Genomic DNA, 15964 nt, shown 5'->3' with positions numbered 1-15964 from the left:
GTTCTTACACCCTCTCACAGAAGTATCTCTAGCTATTCTGTCCCTCATATTGCTATGTGTTATTGACTCCCTTGCCATTTTCACCTTTCCCCTTTCTCTAGAAATGAATTTTGCCACTTTCAAATGGTCAAGTATAATTTAGATGGGAGCATTCTTCTTTTTTCATAGAGAATAATTAGCGTTCTCTCTCTCTCTCCCCCTCTCCCCCTCTCTCCCTCCCCCTCTCTCCCTCTCCCTCCCTCTCTCCGTTCCTGACACAAGTGCTTCTCTCATACAAATATGAGTGAAAAATCTTCATTCATTTCTAGAATCTACTTTCCAGATTTGGAGTTTATTTTTGATTTTTGTTCTTTTACTCTCTGCTATATTACAAAATACTGTATGCCTACAATAGTTTTCATCATGAATGTGACGTTGCAGAGCTATCTTTGTGTGCATGATTTAATTCAATTATATATTATCAGAAGGAAGGAGGGAGGGAAGGAAGGAAGGAAGGAAGGAAGGAATTTGTTAAATTCGTCAAGATGTATTTTGTTGCATAGTACCATTGAAATCAATGGCTCAAGTTATATTTAAATATAAAAGTTAAAGTAATTTATGTAGTAAATAAATAGTCTATAACTGGTATAATGTGCAGTTATACCCTCAAACAGTAGAATTTGAAATGTTTGTTTATGGATAGTAGTGTGTAGTTTTGTTTTCTAAGAGCTATGAGCTTTTGACCATTTCTGGTTGGATGCATTTTCTTTAGACAAACAAAGTGTTATAATGAAGACATGTTTTTGTGAAAGCAGTGGATTGAGAATATTTTGTTGATTTTTTTCATCTGAAAAACTGCAAGAGAAAAACACTTCTGGCTGAATAATATTTTTGTCTGATATGTACAGTTCACATCCCCCCACAGTGAGACTAGAGAGTAATTAGTATGGCATGTCATTAATTTGCCATTAACAATCATAAACAGATTTATTAAGTTTTGAATATTCTACAATCAAGCAAAATATATATCTATTAGTGGTATGGAATAATATATTAAGATATACTGAGATAAGTTATCTCTTATCCTGTTATGTTTTCTCATAGGGTTGTTTTCAGGAAGAACAATATAATTATATACTAGTAGAAATGATAATTCAACTGCCTATGCATGAAGTTATGTAAATGCTGTAAACAGTATTTCTGTCTTGCTTTTTATTTTAAAAAAGTAAAGTACTTTACATAAAATAAAACAATTTTGAGATGAGATGCAGCTGTAAATGCTTTGTATGCCTGGTGACTCCCAAATAAGAATAAAACTGAACTGCTTCCTGATAGTCAATATAGACTGCATAAAAATGGACTTGGAGTTTGGGGATGTCATAACAAATGAGGATATGACATAGGCAAATCCATATTTCTCTGGTCCGAGAATTTAAGAAAGGAAAGATAGATTATATAAATATCATTCTGAGGATACTCATATCAACTTTACCCTTGCCTTACCTGTCATCTCCCTTAAGATATTTTAATGTCACAGATTTATAGGTAAAATAAAAAACTTACATTGTACAGTACCAGAGCCCTAGGCCTGGTGTCAGTGCTTTCTTCCTATTGCTTGTCACCTTCTTGTCACTTTCTTTCTACAATGGACCAATTGTTTCCTTGACTTTTTTTCTTGTTTTTAACAAGAAGCCTTTTTTTTTGTTATTTTTTACTTTTGTCACAACTCTGCTTATTTTGAACTTTGGCTTTTCTCACTTCATCTTTACAGGCTCGGGTTATTTGCTAATATTCTGCCTAAGTTATTTGCCCCTCTTTCTACTTTTTATACTTGTCCCTTTTGTTTTTCAATTTGTCAAATAGTTCTTCATGCAGTCATGCTGGTTTCTTTTAAGAGCTGTTATTTTTCTTCTTTATTGATATTGGGCTAGAATGGGCTTTTATAATCTTATTTTTCAAAATTTCCTAAGCTTCTTTAGTTGTTTTCCCCTTGAGGATTTTCAGCCATGGAATCCTTCCCAAGTTCTCTCTTAAGTTTATTAAAATTAGCTCTCTTAAAGTCCAAGACTCTAGTTTGACTACTTGTGCATGCATAAGGACTTGAAAAAGGATGCTTTTTAAAATCAACTGCCTAAAGTTAATATGATGCTTAAAGTAGCCTTTTTTTCCAAGTTCATGCAGTAGCCTGAAAAAAGTCAATTTTGTTGAATCATGAAGAAATGTTGTACTCAGTGCTAGATACAAAGCACTATTAATCATTTTCAAAGTGTGCTGCCTTGATATTAATTGTGCACTGAAGCTTAAATTTAGGCTTCCATATTTTATCTAGTTACCTGTGAACAAATTTAATTTATGTCCATCAGGTTGAACTGATAATTGAACAGATTGCAGAAAATTGTTGAGAAGTATAGGAATTCTAATCCACCAACTGTAGACCTTCTTTTCTTCTTCCTTTTTTTGAACATTTCTCTTACTTCAATGCTAGATCCTTGGAGATTTTCTATTTTTGGCTTGATTAGCCTTTTAATGGAGAAGAATTTTGTAATATAAAACAGTTCCTTGTACCTCATAATGCTAAAAATTAAAAAAATATAGTACCAATTAGCAAGTTACTATAAGACTGTATTTTAGAACAGTGATTTTCAACCTTTTTTGAGCCGCGGCACATTTTTTACATTTACAAAACCATGGGGCACATTGAGGGGGGGGGCGCTAAAAAAAGTTTGGACAAAAAAATTCTCTCTTCCTCCCTTTCGCTCTACAGTATTTCTCTCTCCCTCTTTCTCTCCCTCTTTTTTCTCTCTCTCTCCATCCCTCTCTCTCTCTTCCTTCTTTCCTCTTTTTTGCTCTCTTTCTCTCTCCCTCCCTACTTCCCTCTATGTCTTTCTCTCTCCCACCTTCCCTCCCTCCCTCTCTCTCTCGCTTTCTTTCTTTCTCTCTCTTGCTCTCTCTTGCTTTCTTTCTCTTTTGTTCTCTTTCTCTCTTTCTTTCTTTCTTTCTTTCTCTCTCTTTCTTTCTTTCTCTCTTGTTTTCTTTCTCTCTCTTTCTCTTTCTTTCTCTCTCTCTTTCTCTTGTTTTCTTTCTCTCTCTGAGCTTCGCGGCACACCTGACCATGTCTCGCGGCACACTAGTCTGCCACGGCACACTGGTTGAAAAACACTGTTTTAGAAGATGCTTGATTTCTCAGTCAGTACCATAAATTTATACTTCTTTGAATTGCAATATTTTAAAATCTAAGAAAAGAAAGAAAAATAACAATTTAAGTATCAAAATTGTATTGCTGTTTTGGAAACAGTTTTATTTATCTACCTTCACTTACCTTTCTTTTTTCAGCAGTTTTTGAAAATAGTACTTTTAAGATATTGCATATATTAAGTTTTGATTTGGAAAAAAAATTGCAGAACTGTGCGATCTTTTGGAGGAATAGTGCAGTTTTGGCAGAATATATTTTGTTTCTATTAAGAAAAGAGTGCTTTCTTATATAATGATTTCAAAATATATATGTACAAAGTTTGATGCTTACATATATGCACATATCCATATCCATCTTACTTTTGTTCAGAAAGGAGAATTTTCTGCCACTCTATGGATTCATCCACAGAGCTTCCTGGTCAAGGATGCCTCAATTTAAATTTACTGAATTCATGTCTTCTCACTGGAGCCCACTGCTAGGCAGACTGAAGCCCATCTAAGGTGTTCTGGCTTGAAAACTGTGTTTTCCCTGGGACTATGTGAGAAAATCTCAAATGCAGGCATTGTAGTTTGCATGTAGAGGGACTTTGGAGGTCAGTTACCTGCTGAGCTCAAAAAGATTATCCCCTCCCATCTGGTTACTCAGCTAAATGTTTCTGTGGCCGTTTGTGCTTAGACTACATGGGACAGCAGACACTCAACTGCAACAACTTCCTTTCCTTTTTTCTTTGTAGTTTAGTCAGGAGAATATCAGCCTCATGGAAAACCAAATTCAGGGCAAAGTTTTTATCATACACATGAGGAAAACATTCAGACATGTTTTAGTCACATGGTGTATGTCTGTGCACTTCAGTCACATGGCAGAAGTTATCACAGGGTCCCTGCTCCTAAGATTGTCAGGTTGTGTCTCTCCTCTTGAGACTGGACTCAGGGATTCAGATGGGCTTGCTGCTAACATACCTGCCTCCCAGTTATGTTGCAACATCCCTGTCTGTGTTGCTCAAGGCAGTAGCCAGGCTGTCGATGGAGTTCCCCAAGCTTATGGTTCTGAGGGACTTCAACAACCGTCGCTCAGTGAAACCTTTGATGCAGCACAGGAGTTGATGGCTTCCATGGCAACCATGGACCTGACCCAAGTAATTCAGGGTCCAACTCATGGGGGTGGGGGGGAGAGACATACACTCAATATTGTGTTTCTTTCGGCGCAGTGGTTTTAAGGGTTCATCACACATCACACTCTGTTGTTATGGTCACTCTCTGCTGAGGCTGGACTTTGGTGGGCCAATCCCCCACCGCAGGGAGACAGAATTGATTAGGTGGTTCCACCGCAGGTGACTAATGGACTTGGAAGGGTTTCAGATGAAATTTGGGGAAGTACCTGACTTGTTTGTCCACAACTCGGTAGAGTCCCTGGTGACTGTCTGGAGTAAGGTGCCTTCGGGGCCTCTCTGAAGTAGTGGATCCCGGACAACTCCTTGGTTCACTGAGGAACTCAAAGAGAGATGAAATGCCAAAAGAGACACCTGGAGCGACGATGGATAGCCAATAATTCTGAATCTGACTGAACACAGGTAAGAGCTTTTATTAAGACTTACCTTGTGGCAATAGAGGTGGCAAAATTTGCACATTTTACCACCGTTATTGCACCTGCAGATTCTCGCCCCGGCGCCCTGTTTAGGGTGACTCATTCCCTTCTGAAGGGGGAGGGAGCGTTGGAGCCTTTACAGGGTAGAGCTAAGGAATTTGTTCAGTTTCTTGCAGATAAAGTCACTCAGATTCAGAAGGACCTGAATTCCAATTGGGCAATTCAGACCGAGGTGACAGGGACAGCCTTAGTCCTCTTGTGTGAGATGAATTTAACCTGGTAACTTCTGATGAAATGGATAAGGCCATGGGAGCTGTGAGTTCCTCCACCTGTTTGCTGGACCGTGCCCCTCCTGGCTGGTTTTGGCCAGCAGGGAGGTGACATGCTGCTGGAAGTGTTGGGAGTGGGAGGCACTATTTTACGGTGGTTTTTCTCCTATCTCTCTGGTTGTTCACAATCGATGTTAGTGAAGGTGGGCGGAATCCACACCTAGGCCCCTACTACGTGGGGTGCCTCAGAGATCCATCCTCTCTCCTCTAATATTTAACATTTACATGAAGCCACTGGGTGAGATCATCCAACAGCATGCAGTGCGGTATCATTAGTATGCTGATGATATCCAGCTATACATCTCCACTCCGTGCCAATTCAGTGAAGTGGTTGATGTGATGTGCCAGTGCCTGGAAGCTGTAAGGGTGTGGATGGGAGCCAACAGGCTCAAGCTCAACCCCGACAAGACTCAGTAGTTCTGGGCATTTCCTTCAAAGGATCATTCCATCTGTCTGTCCATTGTTCTGAGGGGGAAACCTTAACCCCCCCAGAAAGGGTCTGCAACTTGGGAGTCTTCTTGGATGCACAGCTGAACCTTGACCACTCTCTCTCGGCTGTGGCCAGGGAGATCTTTGCCCTGGTTCACCTGGTATAGCAGTTGTGGCCCTATTTGGATCAGGAGGCTCTGCACATGGTCACACAGGCCCTCATCACCTCCTGTTTTGATTATTGCAACACACTCTATATGGGGCTACTCTTAAAGAGTGTTCAGAGACTTTAAATAGTCCAGAATGCGGCTGTGCGAGTTGTCATGTTGTACCTAGGTAAACCCGTATAACACCAACACTCTGCATGCTGCACTGGCTGCCAATTAGTCTCCAGTCACAATTCAAGGTGTTGGTTATTACCTATAAAACCCTACATTGCTTAGGACCAGACTATCTATGGGACCGTCTCCTGCCACATACCTCCCAGAGACCTATTACATCACACAGGGTTGGCCTTCTCCAGGTTCCCATCTACTAAGCAATGCAGGTTGGTGAGCCCTGTGGGGGAGGGACTTCTCTGTGGCTGCCCTGGCCCTATTGAACCAACTCCCCCCCCCCAGTGTCTGTACTGCTCCCATCCTACTGGCCTTTTGAAAGGCTGTGAAGACCTGGCTTTGCCAGCAGGCCAGGGGCCATGAGTGTTACATCTAGTATGGCCGAACTGTGAGTGATTGGTATGTATGTGTGCCTGATTGGACAGTTTGTCAAGAAATATTGTTAGTATAATGGGTTTTTCTCTGTACTAAAAGAGCGGGTCCAGCAGTCACGTGGGTTGCTCACTGTCCAATCCGATGGGACTGAGCCTAGTCTTTTAAAAGCCTGCTGGATCCGCCCCTTCCCCAGAATTTGCTCAGTCCCGCATCCTGCGGGTCTCATGAAGAGCTCGTTCCTCTCATAACACCTTCCCTTCGTTGCTTCTCTTCAAAATAAAAGTAAGATTTCTCTTCATTCATTCTTAGAGCTTGCCTGAATTTATTGCCAGCCTTACTAGACTCGGCTTTTAAGGGAGAAGTCTGCAGCGTGGCTTACGTGGTTTTTTTCCTCTCCGCTTGCTCGCAGCTGCTGCCGGACTGGTATTAATGCAATCCTCTCGGCATGGAGGTTTTTCAGGCAAGCTATTGTAGTTTTCTAAAGGGCTATTTACCTCCTGTGGTGTAAGACATTCACAAGTTCCCTTGATCGTCTCCTGGACTTAGTTTTGCCCTCCGTGATTCAAACTCGGAGCGGTTTGTTTTTGGCGCAAAGGTCCTCACGCCCATTAATTAGGCCCTTTCGGATCGCCTTTCTGGCTACCCGTCTGGTGCTATTCAGTCCACCGCTTGACCCTGGAGTGAGCTGTGAGTTACTCAGGCCTGTTCTCCCTCGGCTTGCCTCCAACCAGTGTGCCTTGGTTACTTTAAATTAAGTTTAGTGAAGCCTGCCACGCTGCATTTAAGGACACGAACTCTGGTTCCGCCCAGATTGCCCTTAAATTGCAGCAGCTCCTGGGCCTAGGAGCAGGGTCCCCTTCCTCTTGGGAAAGCTATTTCAGACTTCTCCCACCAGTTTTTTGGTTCAAGTCTTGTCTTCTGTAATTTGTTCAGACTATGACTTCTTTTCCCAAGAGAGGCACAACTAAAGGTCCCAGAGAGGTTAGGCCTACTGGCGATGAAATTACTAGTATCCCCCAGGCCTCTTCCTACTCTTCTTCAGGAGCCCACTCATTGGCCAAGTCCACCAGGGCTGAGAAGAGAAGAGACCTAGCCCTACAAAAAATCCATGAAAAATCTGCCAAACATTTAAAAGTGCAGGCCCAAGTGCACATGAACCCAGACCCTCCAGAGGCTTTTAACCTGCCTCCCTCTGGAGTCTCTGTACTATCTCTGGATGAGCCAAACCTAAACAGACCCCAACCTAACCTATGGGGCTTAGGTCCAGAGGAGCCAGATATTATGGAAGATTCCTCACAGCCAGAACTATCTCAGGCCTTCAGGGATTCTTCTGCTCTTCCTGCTGATATTTCCACCTTACCTCCGGAGTTTCAATCTATTTTTTCTGTGCTGTCTAAGGCCATTGATGCCAAACTCTCGGCCATCAATTTGCCCTCTCTGTCTCATCCCCCTCCACGCTCCTCCCAACCAGTGAGCTCGCTCTCATCCTTCAGAGCTCCAATCAATGAGGATTCGGATTCTTCCCAGGAAGAGAATGAGGATGTGGATGCAGAAGAGGATGATGACCCTTTTCAACGTCTGTCGGAAGATGAGGAATCTCAAATGAAGATTCCAGCCCCGGCTGCCATTTTTCCCTTTCAACTTTTCAAATCTCTCCTTCTCAAGGCAAGAGTATCCACGGGTTTAGCCGGGCAAGAAAAACAGGCTACTCCTTCCACAGACCCTCCGGAGGAGAATCTACCTTACTTCATGGAAGAACAGGAAGATAAAGAGGTAATCCCTATGCCAAAATTGTTCAAAGATGCCTTGCTTAAGCAGTGGGACCATCCAGCTTCTGGCCTTAACCCCACTTCCAAGGACAAAAAATTATACAAGCTCTCCCCTTTGTATGAAGAGCTCGTCGCCTGCCCAAAACCTGATGAACCGGTCAAGACCCTCCACTCTGCAGCAGCCATGCCTGGTGAAGCAGACGAGGTTCTCCGTCCAGAAGACAAGCGTCTTGAGCAAATGCTCAAGAGATGTTTCTTCGCAGACACCTGGGCCATTAAGAGTGCTGCAGCAGCATCCTTCTTTTCCAGAGTTATGCTCTTGTGGCTTCGTCAGCTCCAACAACATATACCTCCTGATGATCTACGAGGCCAACAGGATTTCAATAAGATCTTCGCAGCAGCCCAATATGTAGCAGATGCTACACTGCAATCTTCCAGATTTGCAGCCAGGTCAGTAGCGGCCTCAACAACGGCCAGGAGACTCTTATGGCTTCGCCCTTGGCAGGCGGGAGTAAGACAGAAGTGGCAACTGGCCATGGGTCCATTGAAACGCGATCTCCTATTCGGAGACCTTCTGGATCCTCTCCTTACAGAGACCACGGACAAGAAGGTTTAGGGCCTACCACCAAGAAGGCCACCAAAACTCAGCCTTTTCGACGCCCAAGTCATCAACAGGATCAGGGGTTCGCTTTTCAAAGAAATCCAGGTCAGTATTCCCCTCGCTTTCAATCCCAAACTAGGAACACCAGAGGTAGAGGATCCCGCTACCAAAGAGGATCCTCCTCAACCAGGGCTTCCAAAAAACCCAGATGGTGAGTTATCTTCTTTCCCACAGGCGGACGCCTGACTTGGTTCTCCACCAGATGGCGCCACTCTTGTAAGGACCCCTGGGTTATTGACACTGTAGAAAGGGGTCTCCGTTTAGAGTTTATTTCTTCTCCCCCTAAACGTTTTATTTCTTGTCCCTCTCCCAGTTCTTCTCCATCTTGTATCCGAATGGAGGAAGCTATTTCTCATTTGTTCTCTATCAAAGCCATTCAACCTGTCCCCTCTTCCCAGAGAGGTCTGGGCTTCTACTCTATCCTCTTTATGGTCCCTAAGACCTCTGGAGGTTGGAGAGCCATTTTGGACCTCAAAAATCTGAACCAATTTATTAAATATAGGAAATTTAAGATGCATTCCTTGTCGTCCATCTTAGCCGCCCTTCATCCTGGGGACTTTATGGTCTCATTGGACCTTACGGAAGCCTACCTCCACATCCCCATTGCCAAAACTCATAGAAAATTTCTACATTTTGCCTTCCAGGGCAGGCACTATCAGTATAAGGCTATGCCCTTCGGGCTCTCCTTGGCTCCTAGTCTTTATCAAGCTCTTGGGAACCCTGGCGGCCCATATCCGTGCCACGCCCATTCATATCTTATGTTATTTAGATGAAATTTTAATTCATGGAAATTATAAAGAGGGCGTAGCTGCAGCTCTCTCTTTCACCATGTCTGTTCTACAGAACCATGGTTTTTCAATCAATTTCAGTAAGAGCCAGCTCCGGCCATCTATCTCCATTTTACATCTGGGAACCATCATTAACTCAGAAATTTCCCAGGTCTTCCTCTCTTCTGAGAGAAAACATAGCATATTGGAGCTTATTTCCCATATTCAATCTAAAAAAAGAACTTCCATCGTCACCCTGTCTTCTCTACTGGGAAAGATGGTGTCGTGCATTGGTATTGTTCCCTGGGCCCATCTTCATGCCAGGGAGTTGCAATGGCTTCTGTTACCATTCCAGAGATCGGGGAACAGCAACTCGACTCGTCGCATCTCTGTTCCATCCTCAGTCCTCAGATCCCTCACATGGTGGACTTCTCCAACCCTGGAGAAGGGATCCCCCTTCAGGTGTCCGGACCAGTTTGTTGTCACCACAGATGCCAGCCTATTGGGCTGGGGAGCCCATGCCCAAGGCCTAATAGCCCAAGGCATGTGGTCAGCGAAGGAAGCTTCCAGGCCCATCAATTGGCTAGAATTGAGAGCTGTTTCTCTGGCCCTCAAACATTTAAAACCTCACATCATCAACCAGCATGTTCTGATCCTTACGGACAACATAGCCACAAAAAGTCATATTTGCAGACAAGGAGGCACCAGGTCCAGGGCCCTCATGAGGGAGGCCCTGAAATTAGATCTTTGGGCGGAGAGGCATCTCCAGTCACTACTGGCCGACCACATATTGGGAGTCCTCAACGTCCAAGCGGACTGGCTCTCACGATCGACTCTAGATCCAGGAGAGTGGAGCCTCCATCAGGCCTTGTTCCAGAAAATATGCCTCAGGTTCGGTCACCCATTGCTAGACCTGTTTGCAACCGAGGCCAATGCTCAGCTCCCTCGATTCATCTCCAGGTTTCCATCCCCAGGAGCAGAGGCGACCAATGCTTTCAGGATTCCTTGGCCTCCAGGTCTACTGTACGCCTTCCCTCCAATTCCAATTCTCCCAGACGTGATCCACAAAATCATTCTAGAGAAGGCACGGATAATCCTAATAGCCCCTCACTGGCCTCGCCGGCCCTGGTTCGCGGACCTCCAATATCTGTCCGTCCAGGACCCCTGGCGACTCCCCGTTTCGGAGGATATGTTGCAGCAGGGTGCCTCGCTTCATCCAGATCCAGAGTGGTTCCACCTCACCGCCTGGCTATTATCCGGCGCGATCTAGACCTGCGAGGGTACGACCCGGACACAGTGGAAATCATCCTAAAGGCCAGAAGGGGGTCTACCAACAGGATTTACGACCATACCTGGTCCAAATTCCACCAATGGTGCTCACAAGAGGATTTATCTCCCCTGTGCCTTCCCATCCACAGGATAATCGCCTTCCTCATGAAAGGGTTTCATCAAGGCCTTTCAGCCAGCACCATCCATCGCCACCTGGCAGCTATTTCTTCCGTCTTGGCAGGGCCTCGCAGGCAACCACTCCGTTCCTTCCCGGAAATTCAAGAATTTCTCAGAGGAATTTCCAACCTCAGACCTTCTAAGGTCCACAGATATCCTTCCTGGGACTTACCACGGGTTCTCCATTCCCTTACTCAGGCACCATACGAACCCCTGAGATCAGTGTCCTTCAGGTATCTATCCTTTAAGGTAGCATTTCTGGTGGCAATTACATCCACCCGACGCATATCTGAGTTGGCAGCTCTTTCAATCAGACAGGACCTCTGCCAGTTCCATCCGGACAAAGTGGTCCTGCGCTTGGACCCCACTTTTCTACCCAAGGTCAGCTCCATGTTCCACAGATCCCAGGATATTGTCTTACCTTCCTTCTGTCTTAAACAGAACCATCACCTTGCAGTCAGATGGCACACTCTGGATCTCACCAGAGCGCTGAGAATATACATTCAACACACAAGACCCATTCGAAGGTCTGAAGCACTCTTTGTGGCCTATCATCCCAGATCCATGGGATCCAAAGTGTCCTCAACAGTAATAGGCCGTTGGATTAGAGGGACCATCTCAAAGGCCTATGAGTCAGCTTCCCTCTCCATTCCAAGGAATATTACAGCGCATTCCACCAGAAGTGCTGCCACATCTGCCGCATGGGCGACTCAAGCCCCATTGGAAGAAGTCTGCAAAGCAGCCACTTGGGCCTCGCCAAACTCCTTCATAAGGCATTACAAAATTGATTCTTACGCTTCAGCGGACGCTGCCTTCGGCAGAAGGGTACTCCAATCCGTTATCTCTCACGATAGCGAACTAATCCCACCCTAGGGACTTATCTATTGGGTATGTCCCACGTGACTGCTGGACCCGCTCTTTTAGTACGGAGAATAGGCGTTAATTGCTTACCTGAACGCCTCTTCTCGTACGATGAGCGGGTACAGCAGTCACTTCCCTCCCTTATATGTTGTCTTCTATGACTATACCTTTAACCTGTCTTTCCTTCTAATCATGAGAGTTGAACATTATTGAGCCTTCACATCTGAGCCTAAGTCTACGGATTCGCGAATTCTGGGGAAGGGGCGGATCCAGCAGGCTTTTAAAAGACTAGGCTCAGTCCCATCGGATTGGACAGTGAGCAACCCACGTGACTGCTGTACCCGCTCATCGTACGAGAAGAGGCGTTCAGGTAAGCAATCAACGCCTATTTTACTGCATTCATTCATTCATTCATTCATTCATTCATTCATTCATTCATTCATTTAGATTTATATGCTGTCCCTCTCCGAGGACTTGGAGCGGCTTACAACATATAAAAACAACAGAATACAATAGGTAAATCCAATTAATTAAAACTAAAGAAGCAATTTAAAATCCTCAGTGCTAAAAATCAGTCATACCCATTCAAACAACAACTGTACAAACATTCATCAGCAAGGGGGCTGAGATCTAATCACCCCAATCTGGATGGCATAAATGAGTCTTAAGACTCTTGCAAAAGGTGAGGAGGATGGGGGCAGTGTGAATCTAGGATTCATCCCGACCACTAGCGATGAACCAATAGCAGTCCGCCTCTCATCCACACCCAGGAAGGTCTCCACTCGGGCTGCCACACACTTGTCATTGTGTGGCTGTGGCGAGTAGTTGAAGCTGCTAGTCCTCCCCGTGGTCCCGATTTCTAATCCTGGTCAGGACTGGAGGTAAATGTTATCACCATTAGATGAAGCCTCAGCCTCAGCTGGTTGTGTCTTTCTACCATTCCTGCCAGGATATCCCTTTTGTGTTCACACTAAATGAGTATAAATACATTTAGAAACTATATTATTAACTATATGTATAATATGTACTGTGTTATAGTGTCATTTTGGTTGGTGGTGTGCCCCAGGATTTTGTAAATGTAAAAAATGTGTCATGGCTCAAAAAAGGTTGAAAATCACTGGTCTAGTTGATGCGACCTGGAGAAGGCCAACTCTGTGGGACCTAACCGGTCGCTGGGACTCATATGGCAGAAGGCGGTCCCATAAGTAATCTGGCCCGATGCTTTTACTATTTATATTTGACTTTTTAAACACTGTATTGTATTATTTATAGTATATGAGTCCCATGGGATTGGGCAGCATAAAAGTCAAATAAATAAATAAATAAATAAATAAATAAATAAATAAATAAATAAATAAATAAATAAATAAATAAATAAATAAATAAATAAATAAGTTCTGACAGAATTCTGAGATTTCTCCAGGTAAAGGTCATCAGAACAAAAGGTTTGATGGCGGCTGATGTTACAGGTAAAAGTGATCCATTTTGTGTTGTTGAATTGAACGATAGATTGTTGACCTAAACAATATATACAATATACATACAATATACCTTAATCCCGAGTGGAACAAAATCTTCACTTTCAATATTAAAGATATCCATTCAGTTCTTGAAGTGTCAATTTATGATGAAGATCGTAATTGGAATGTGGACCTCCTAGGCAAAGTGGTTATTCCGTTATTGTGTATTCAAAATGGTGAACAGAAAACAGGCCAACAAAAGGGGGTCATCTATCTTGAAATGGATGTGATTTTTAATTCTGTGAAAGCTAGCATCCAAACATTAATGTCCAAAGAACATAAATACTGTATATTGAAGAAGAAACAGACAGCTTCTTTCTTCAAAGGAACTTTATACATGTGAAACATTGTGTGATGGTAATTATGAATACTGCCTATTTCATAAATAGCTGTTTTGAGTGGGAGTCACCACCAATAAGTCTGGCTGCTTTGGTGCTTTTCCTGATTGTAACATGGAATTTTGAGCTGTACATGATTCCACTGGTCTTGTTGCTGCTATTGGTGTGGAATTACCTCTTGGTCATATCGGGATAGGCACAGCAACATGATACTGTAGTGGAGGACATACTAGAGGACAAAGAAAAAGAGGATGACAGAGATAATAAAGACAGTGAAAAGAAAGGATTTATGAATAAACTATATGCCATTCAGGAAGTGTTCAATTTCTCTGCCTAACCGGGAAAAAGGAAGCATCAGCAAAGAATCTTCCTGAACCATTTAGTTGAGGGACAACAGTATTTCGGATGAAACCAATGCTTGAAATTAAGCATTATTTCATAAATTTATTATTTATTACATTAGTAGTTTGCTAGAATACTAGAAGTAGTAGCAACAATTTCCCCTTTCATCATAAGAGACATATACCAAAGGATTGACAAATGTAGCTGCTATTCTTTTGGAGCTACCAGAAGGCATTTTCTTGCCTTGGTAAACAACCTGCTATGTAAATTATGTACTATCGGACCATATCCAGAAAGAAGAAAGAGAGAAGTGTCCCTTCTCCAGTTCAAAAGGAATACTGTAGGCAAGTATTTTTCTCCACTCAATCCCAAGAGAAATTTGTGAGGAGTCAACAAATTAAAATATTGGCAACTGACAAAAATAAAAGCTACAATTCAAACAACCCCCATCTGAATATATCAATCCATTTTTAAAAAGTCCATTTGTGCATAAAAACTAGTATCTCATGAGAATTATTTAAAGAAGTGCATGTGGAAGCTGAGAAACTATTGTTTATGGGAAATTGCATTAAAGAATAAAAACATGCAAATATAGAGAAAAACACGTGAGATACAGAAACATCATACAGATCATTGTTGTGAGCCGCCCCGAGTCTTCAGAGAGGGGCGGCATACAAATCCAAATAATAAATAAAAATAAAATAAATTTGCAAAACGTAAACAAGCTTAAAATATAAAGTTAGGTTTCAGCTCATAATCTTTTTTTAATGTAATCCAGAAAACATCTTATAGGTAAAATATGCTTTCTGGTTCTTCCTGTAAGTGGAAATCTGTGGCTTGATTAGTTAAACAAGAGGTGTGAACAAGAAATTGGCTTTGTCCCCCCCAACCCCAAGAAAACAGAAACAAAGCAAACTGAAAATAAATACCAAATCATGGTTTCTTCTTGTTTAAATCTAGGAAGATAAACCTAGAATCTCATGTTTACATCTCACATTAAGCTCATCTAGCCACAGACGGTTCATTAATCATAGCCTTTCTGGACAGCCTCACCATATGTGAGTGGGCCTGTTTACTGCTGAAGTTGTTGGCTGCTAAGGTAGTATTACAGTTTAGAATGATGTGTGAAGATAGATAATAATTCATCATCACATATCGAGTAAGACTTGCATACAAATGGATTAATTTATATTATTTACACATTGTCATGCATGAATAACATTAAACAAAAATAATACTTACGTTTATTTAAATTACACAAATGATTATAAAATAAATGGTACATGATATTTGCAGTATTATATCCTTTTTACCTATCACTGTCGTTGAAGTTAAAATCAAACTAAGTAAGATCAAAAGTCAAAACTTTCAATGGGCATTACTTACTTTTTCACATGATTGCATAAATGGTTGCTGTGAGCTCATCACCATTTTGGAAGTCTATTGAATTGTCACCTGCCATTATGAATTACAGATCAAAATCTTTGTTTTGAATGGGTGCCAACAGGCTCAAGCTCAATCCAGACAAGATGGAGTGGCTGTGGGTATTCATGCATGACACGTCCATCTGTCCATCCATTACTCTGGGGGGATTATTGACCCCCTCAGAGAGGGTCCGCAACTTGAGCGTCCTCCTCAATCCACAGCTGACTTTAGAACACCATCTTTCAGCTGTGGCGAGGGGGGGCGTTTGCCCAGGTTTGCCTGGTGCATCAGTTGCGGCTCTATTTGGACAGGGAGTCTGCTCACAGTCACTCATGCCCTTATTACCTCAAGGTTCGACTACTGCAATACTCTCTATATGGGGCTACCTTTGAAGAGTGTTTGGAAACTTCAAATCATCCAAAATGTAGCCGCGCGAGCAGTTATGGGCTTTCCAAGGTATGCCCATATTTTGTCATCACTCTGCGGACTGCATTTATTTATAATTTATAATTATTAATTGGATTTATATGCCACCCCTCTTTGTGGGCTCGGGGCGGCTCACAACATTCCGATAAAATACAATACAATTAATAGAATAATTACTTTTAAAA

General features: G+C 42.8%; 1 protein-coding gene and 1 pseudogene across 1 annotated transcript in view; both read left to right on the top strand.

The window, feature by feature from the left end:
* GRIP1 (glutamate receptor interacting protein 1) overlaps positions 1-15964 on the top strand; it is a 585000-nt gene that overhangs the window by 46963 nt on the left and 522073 nt on the right. The window lies entirely within an intron of this gene.
* Positions 13179-13923, top strand: LOC139168888 (multiple C2 and transmembrane domain-containing protein 1-like; annotated as a pseudogene).

This window comes from Erythrolamprus reginae, chromosome 6, assembly GCF_031021105.1.
Source record: "Erythrolamprus reginae isolate rEryReg1 chromosome 6, rEryReg1.hap1, whole genome shotgun sequence".
NCBI lineage: Eukaryota > Metazoa > Chordata > Lepidosauria > Squamata > Dipsadidae > Erythrolamprus > Erythrolamprus reginae.
This window is presented reverse-complemented; position numbering and strand designations above follow the sequence as displayed.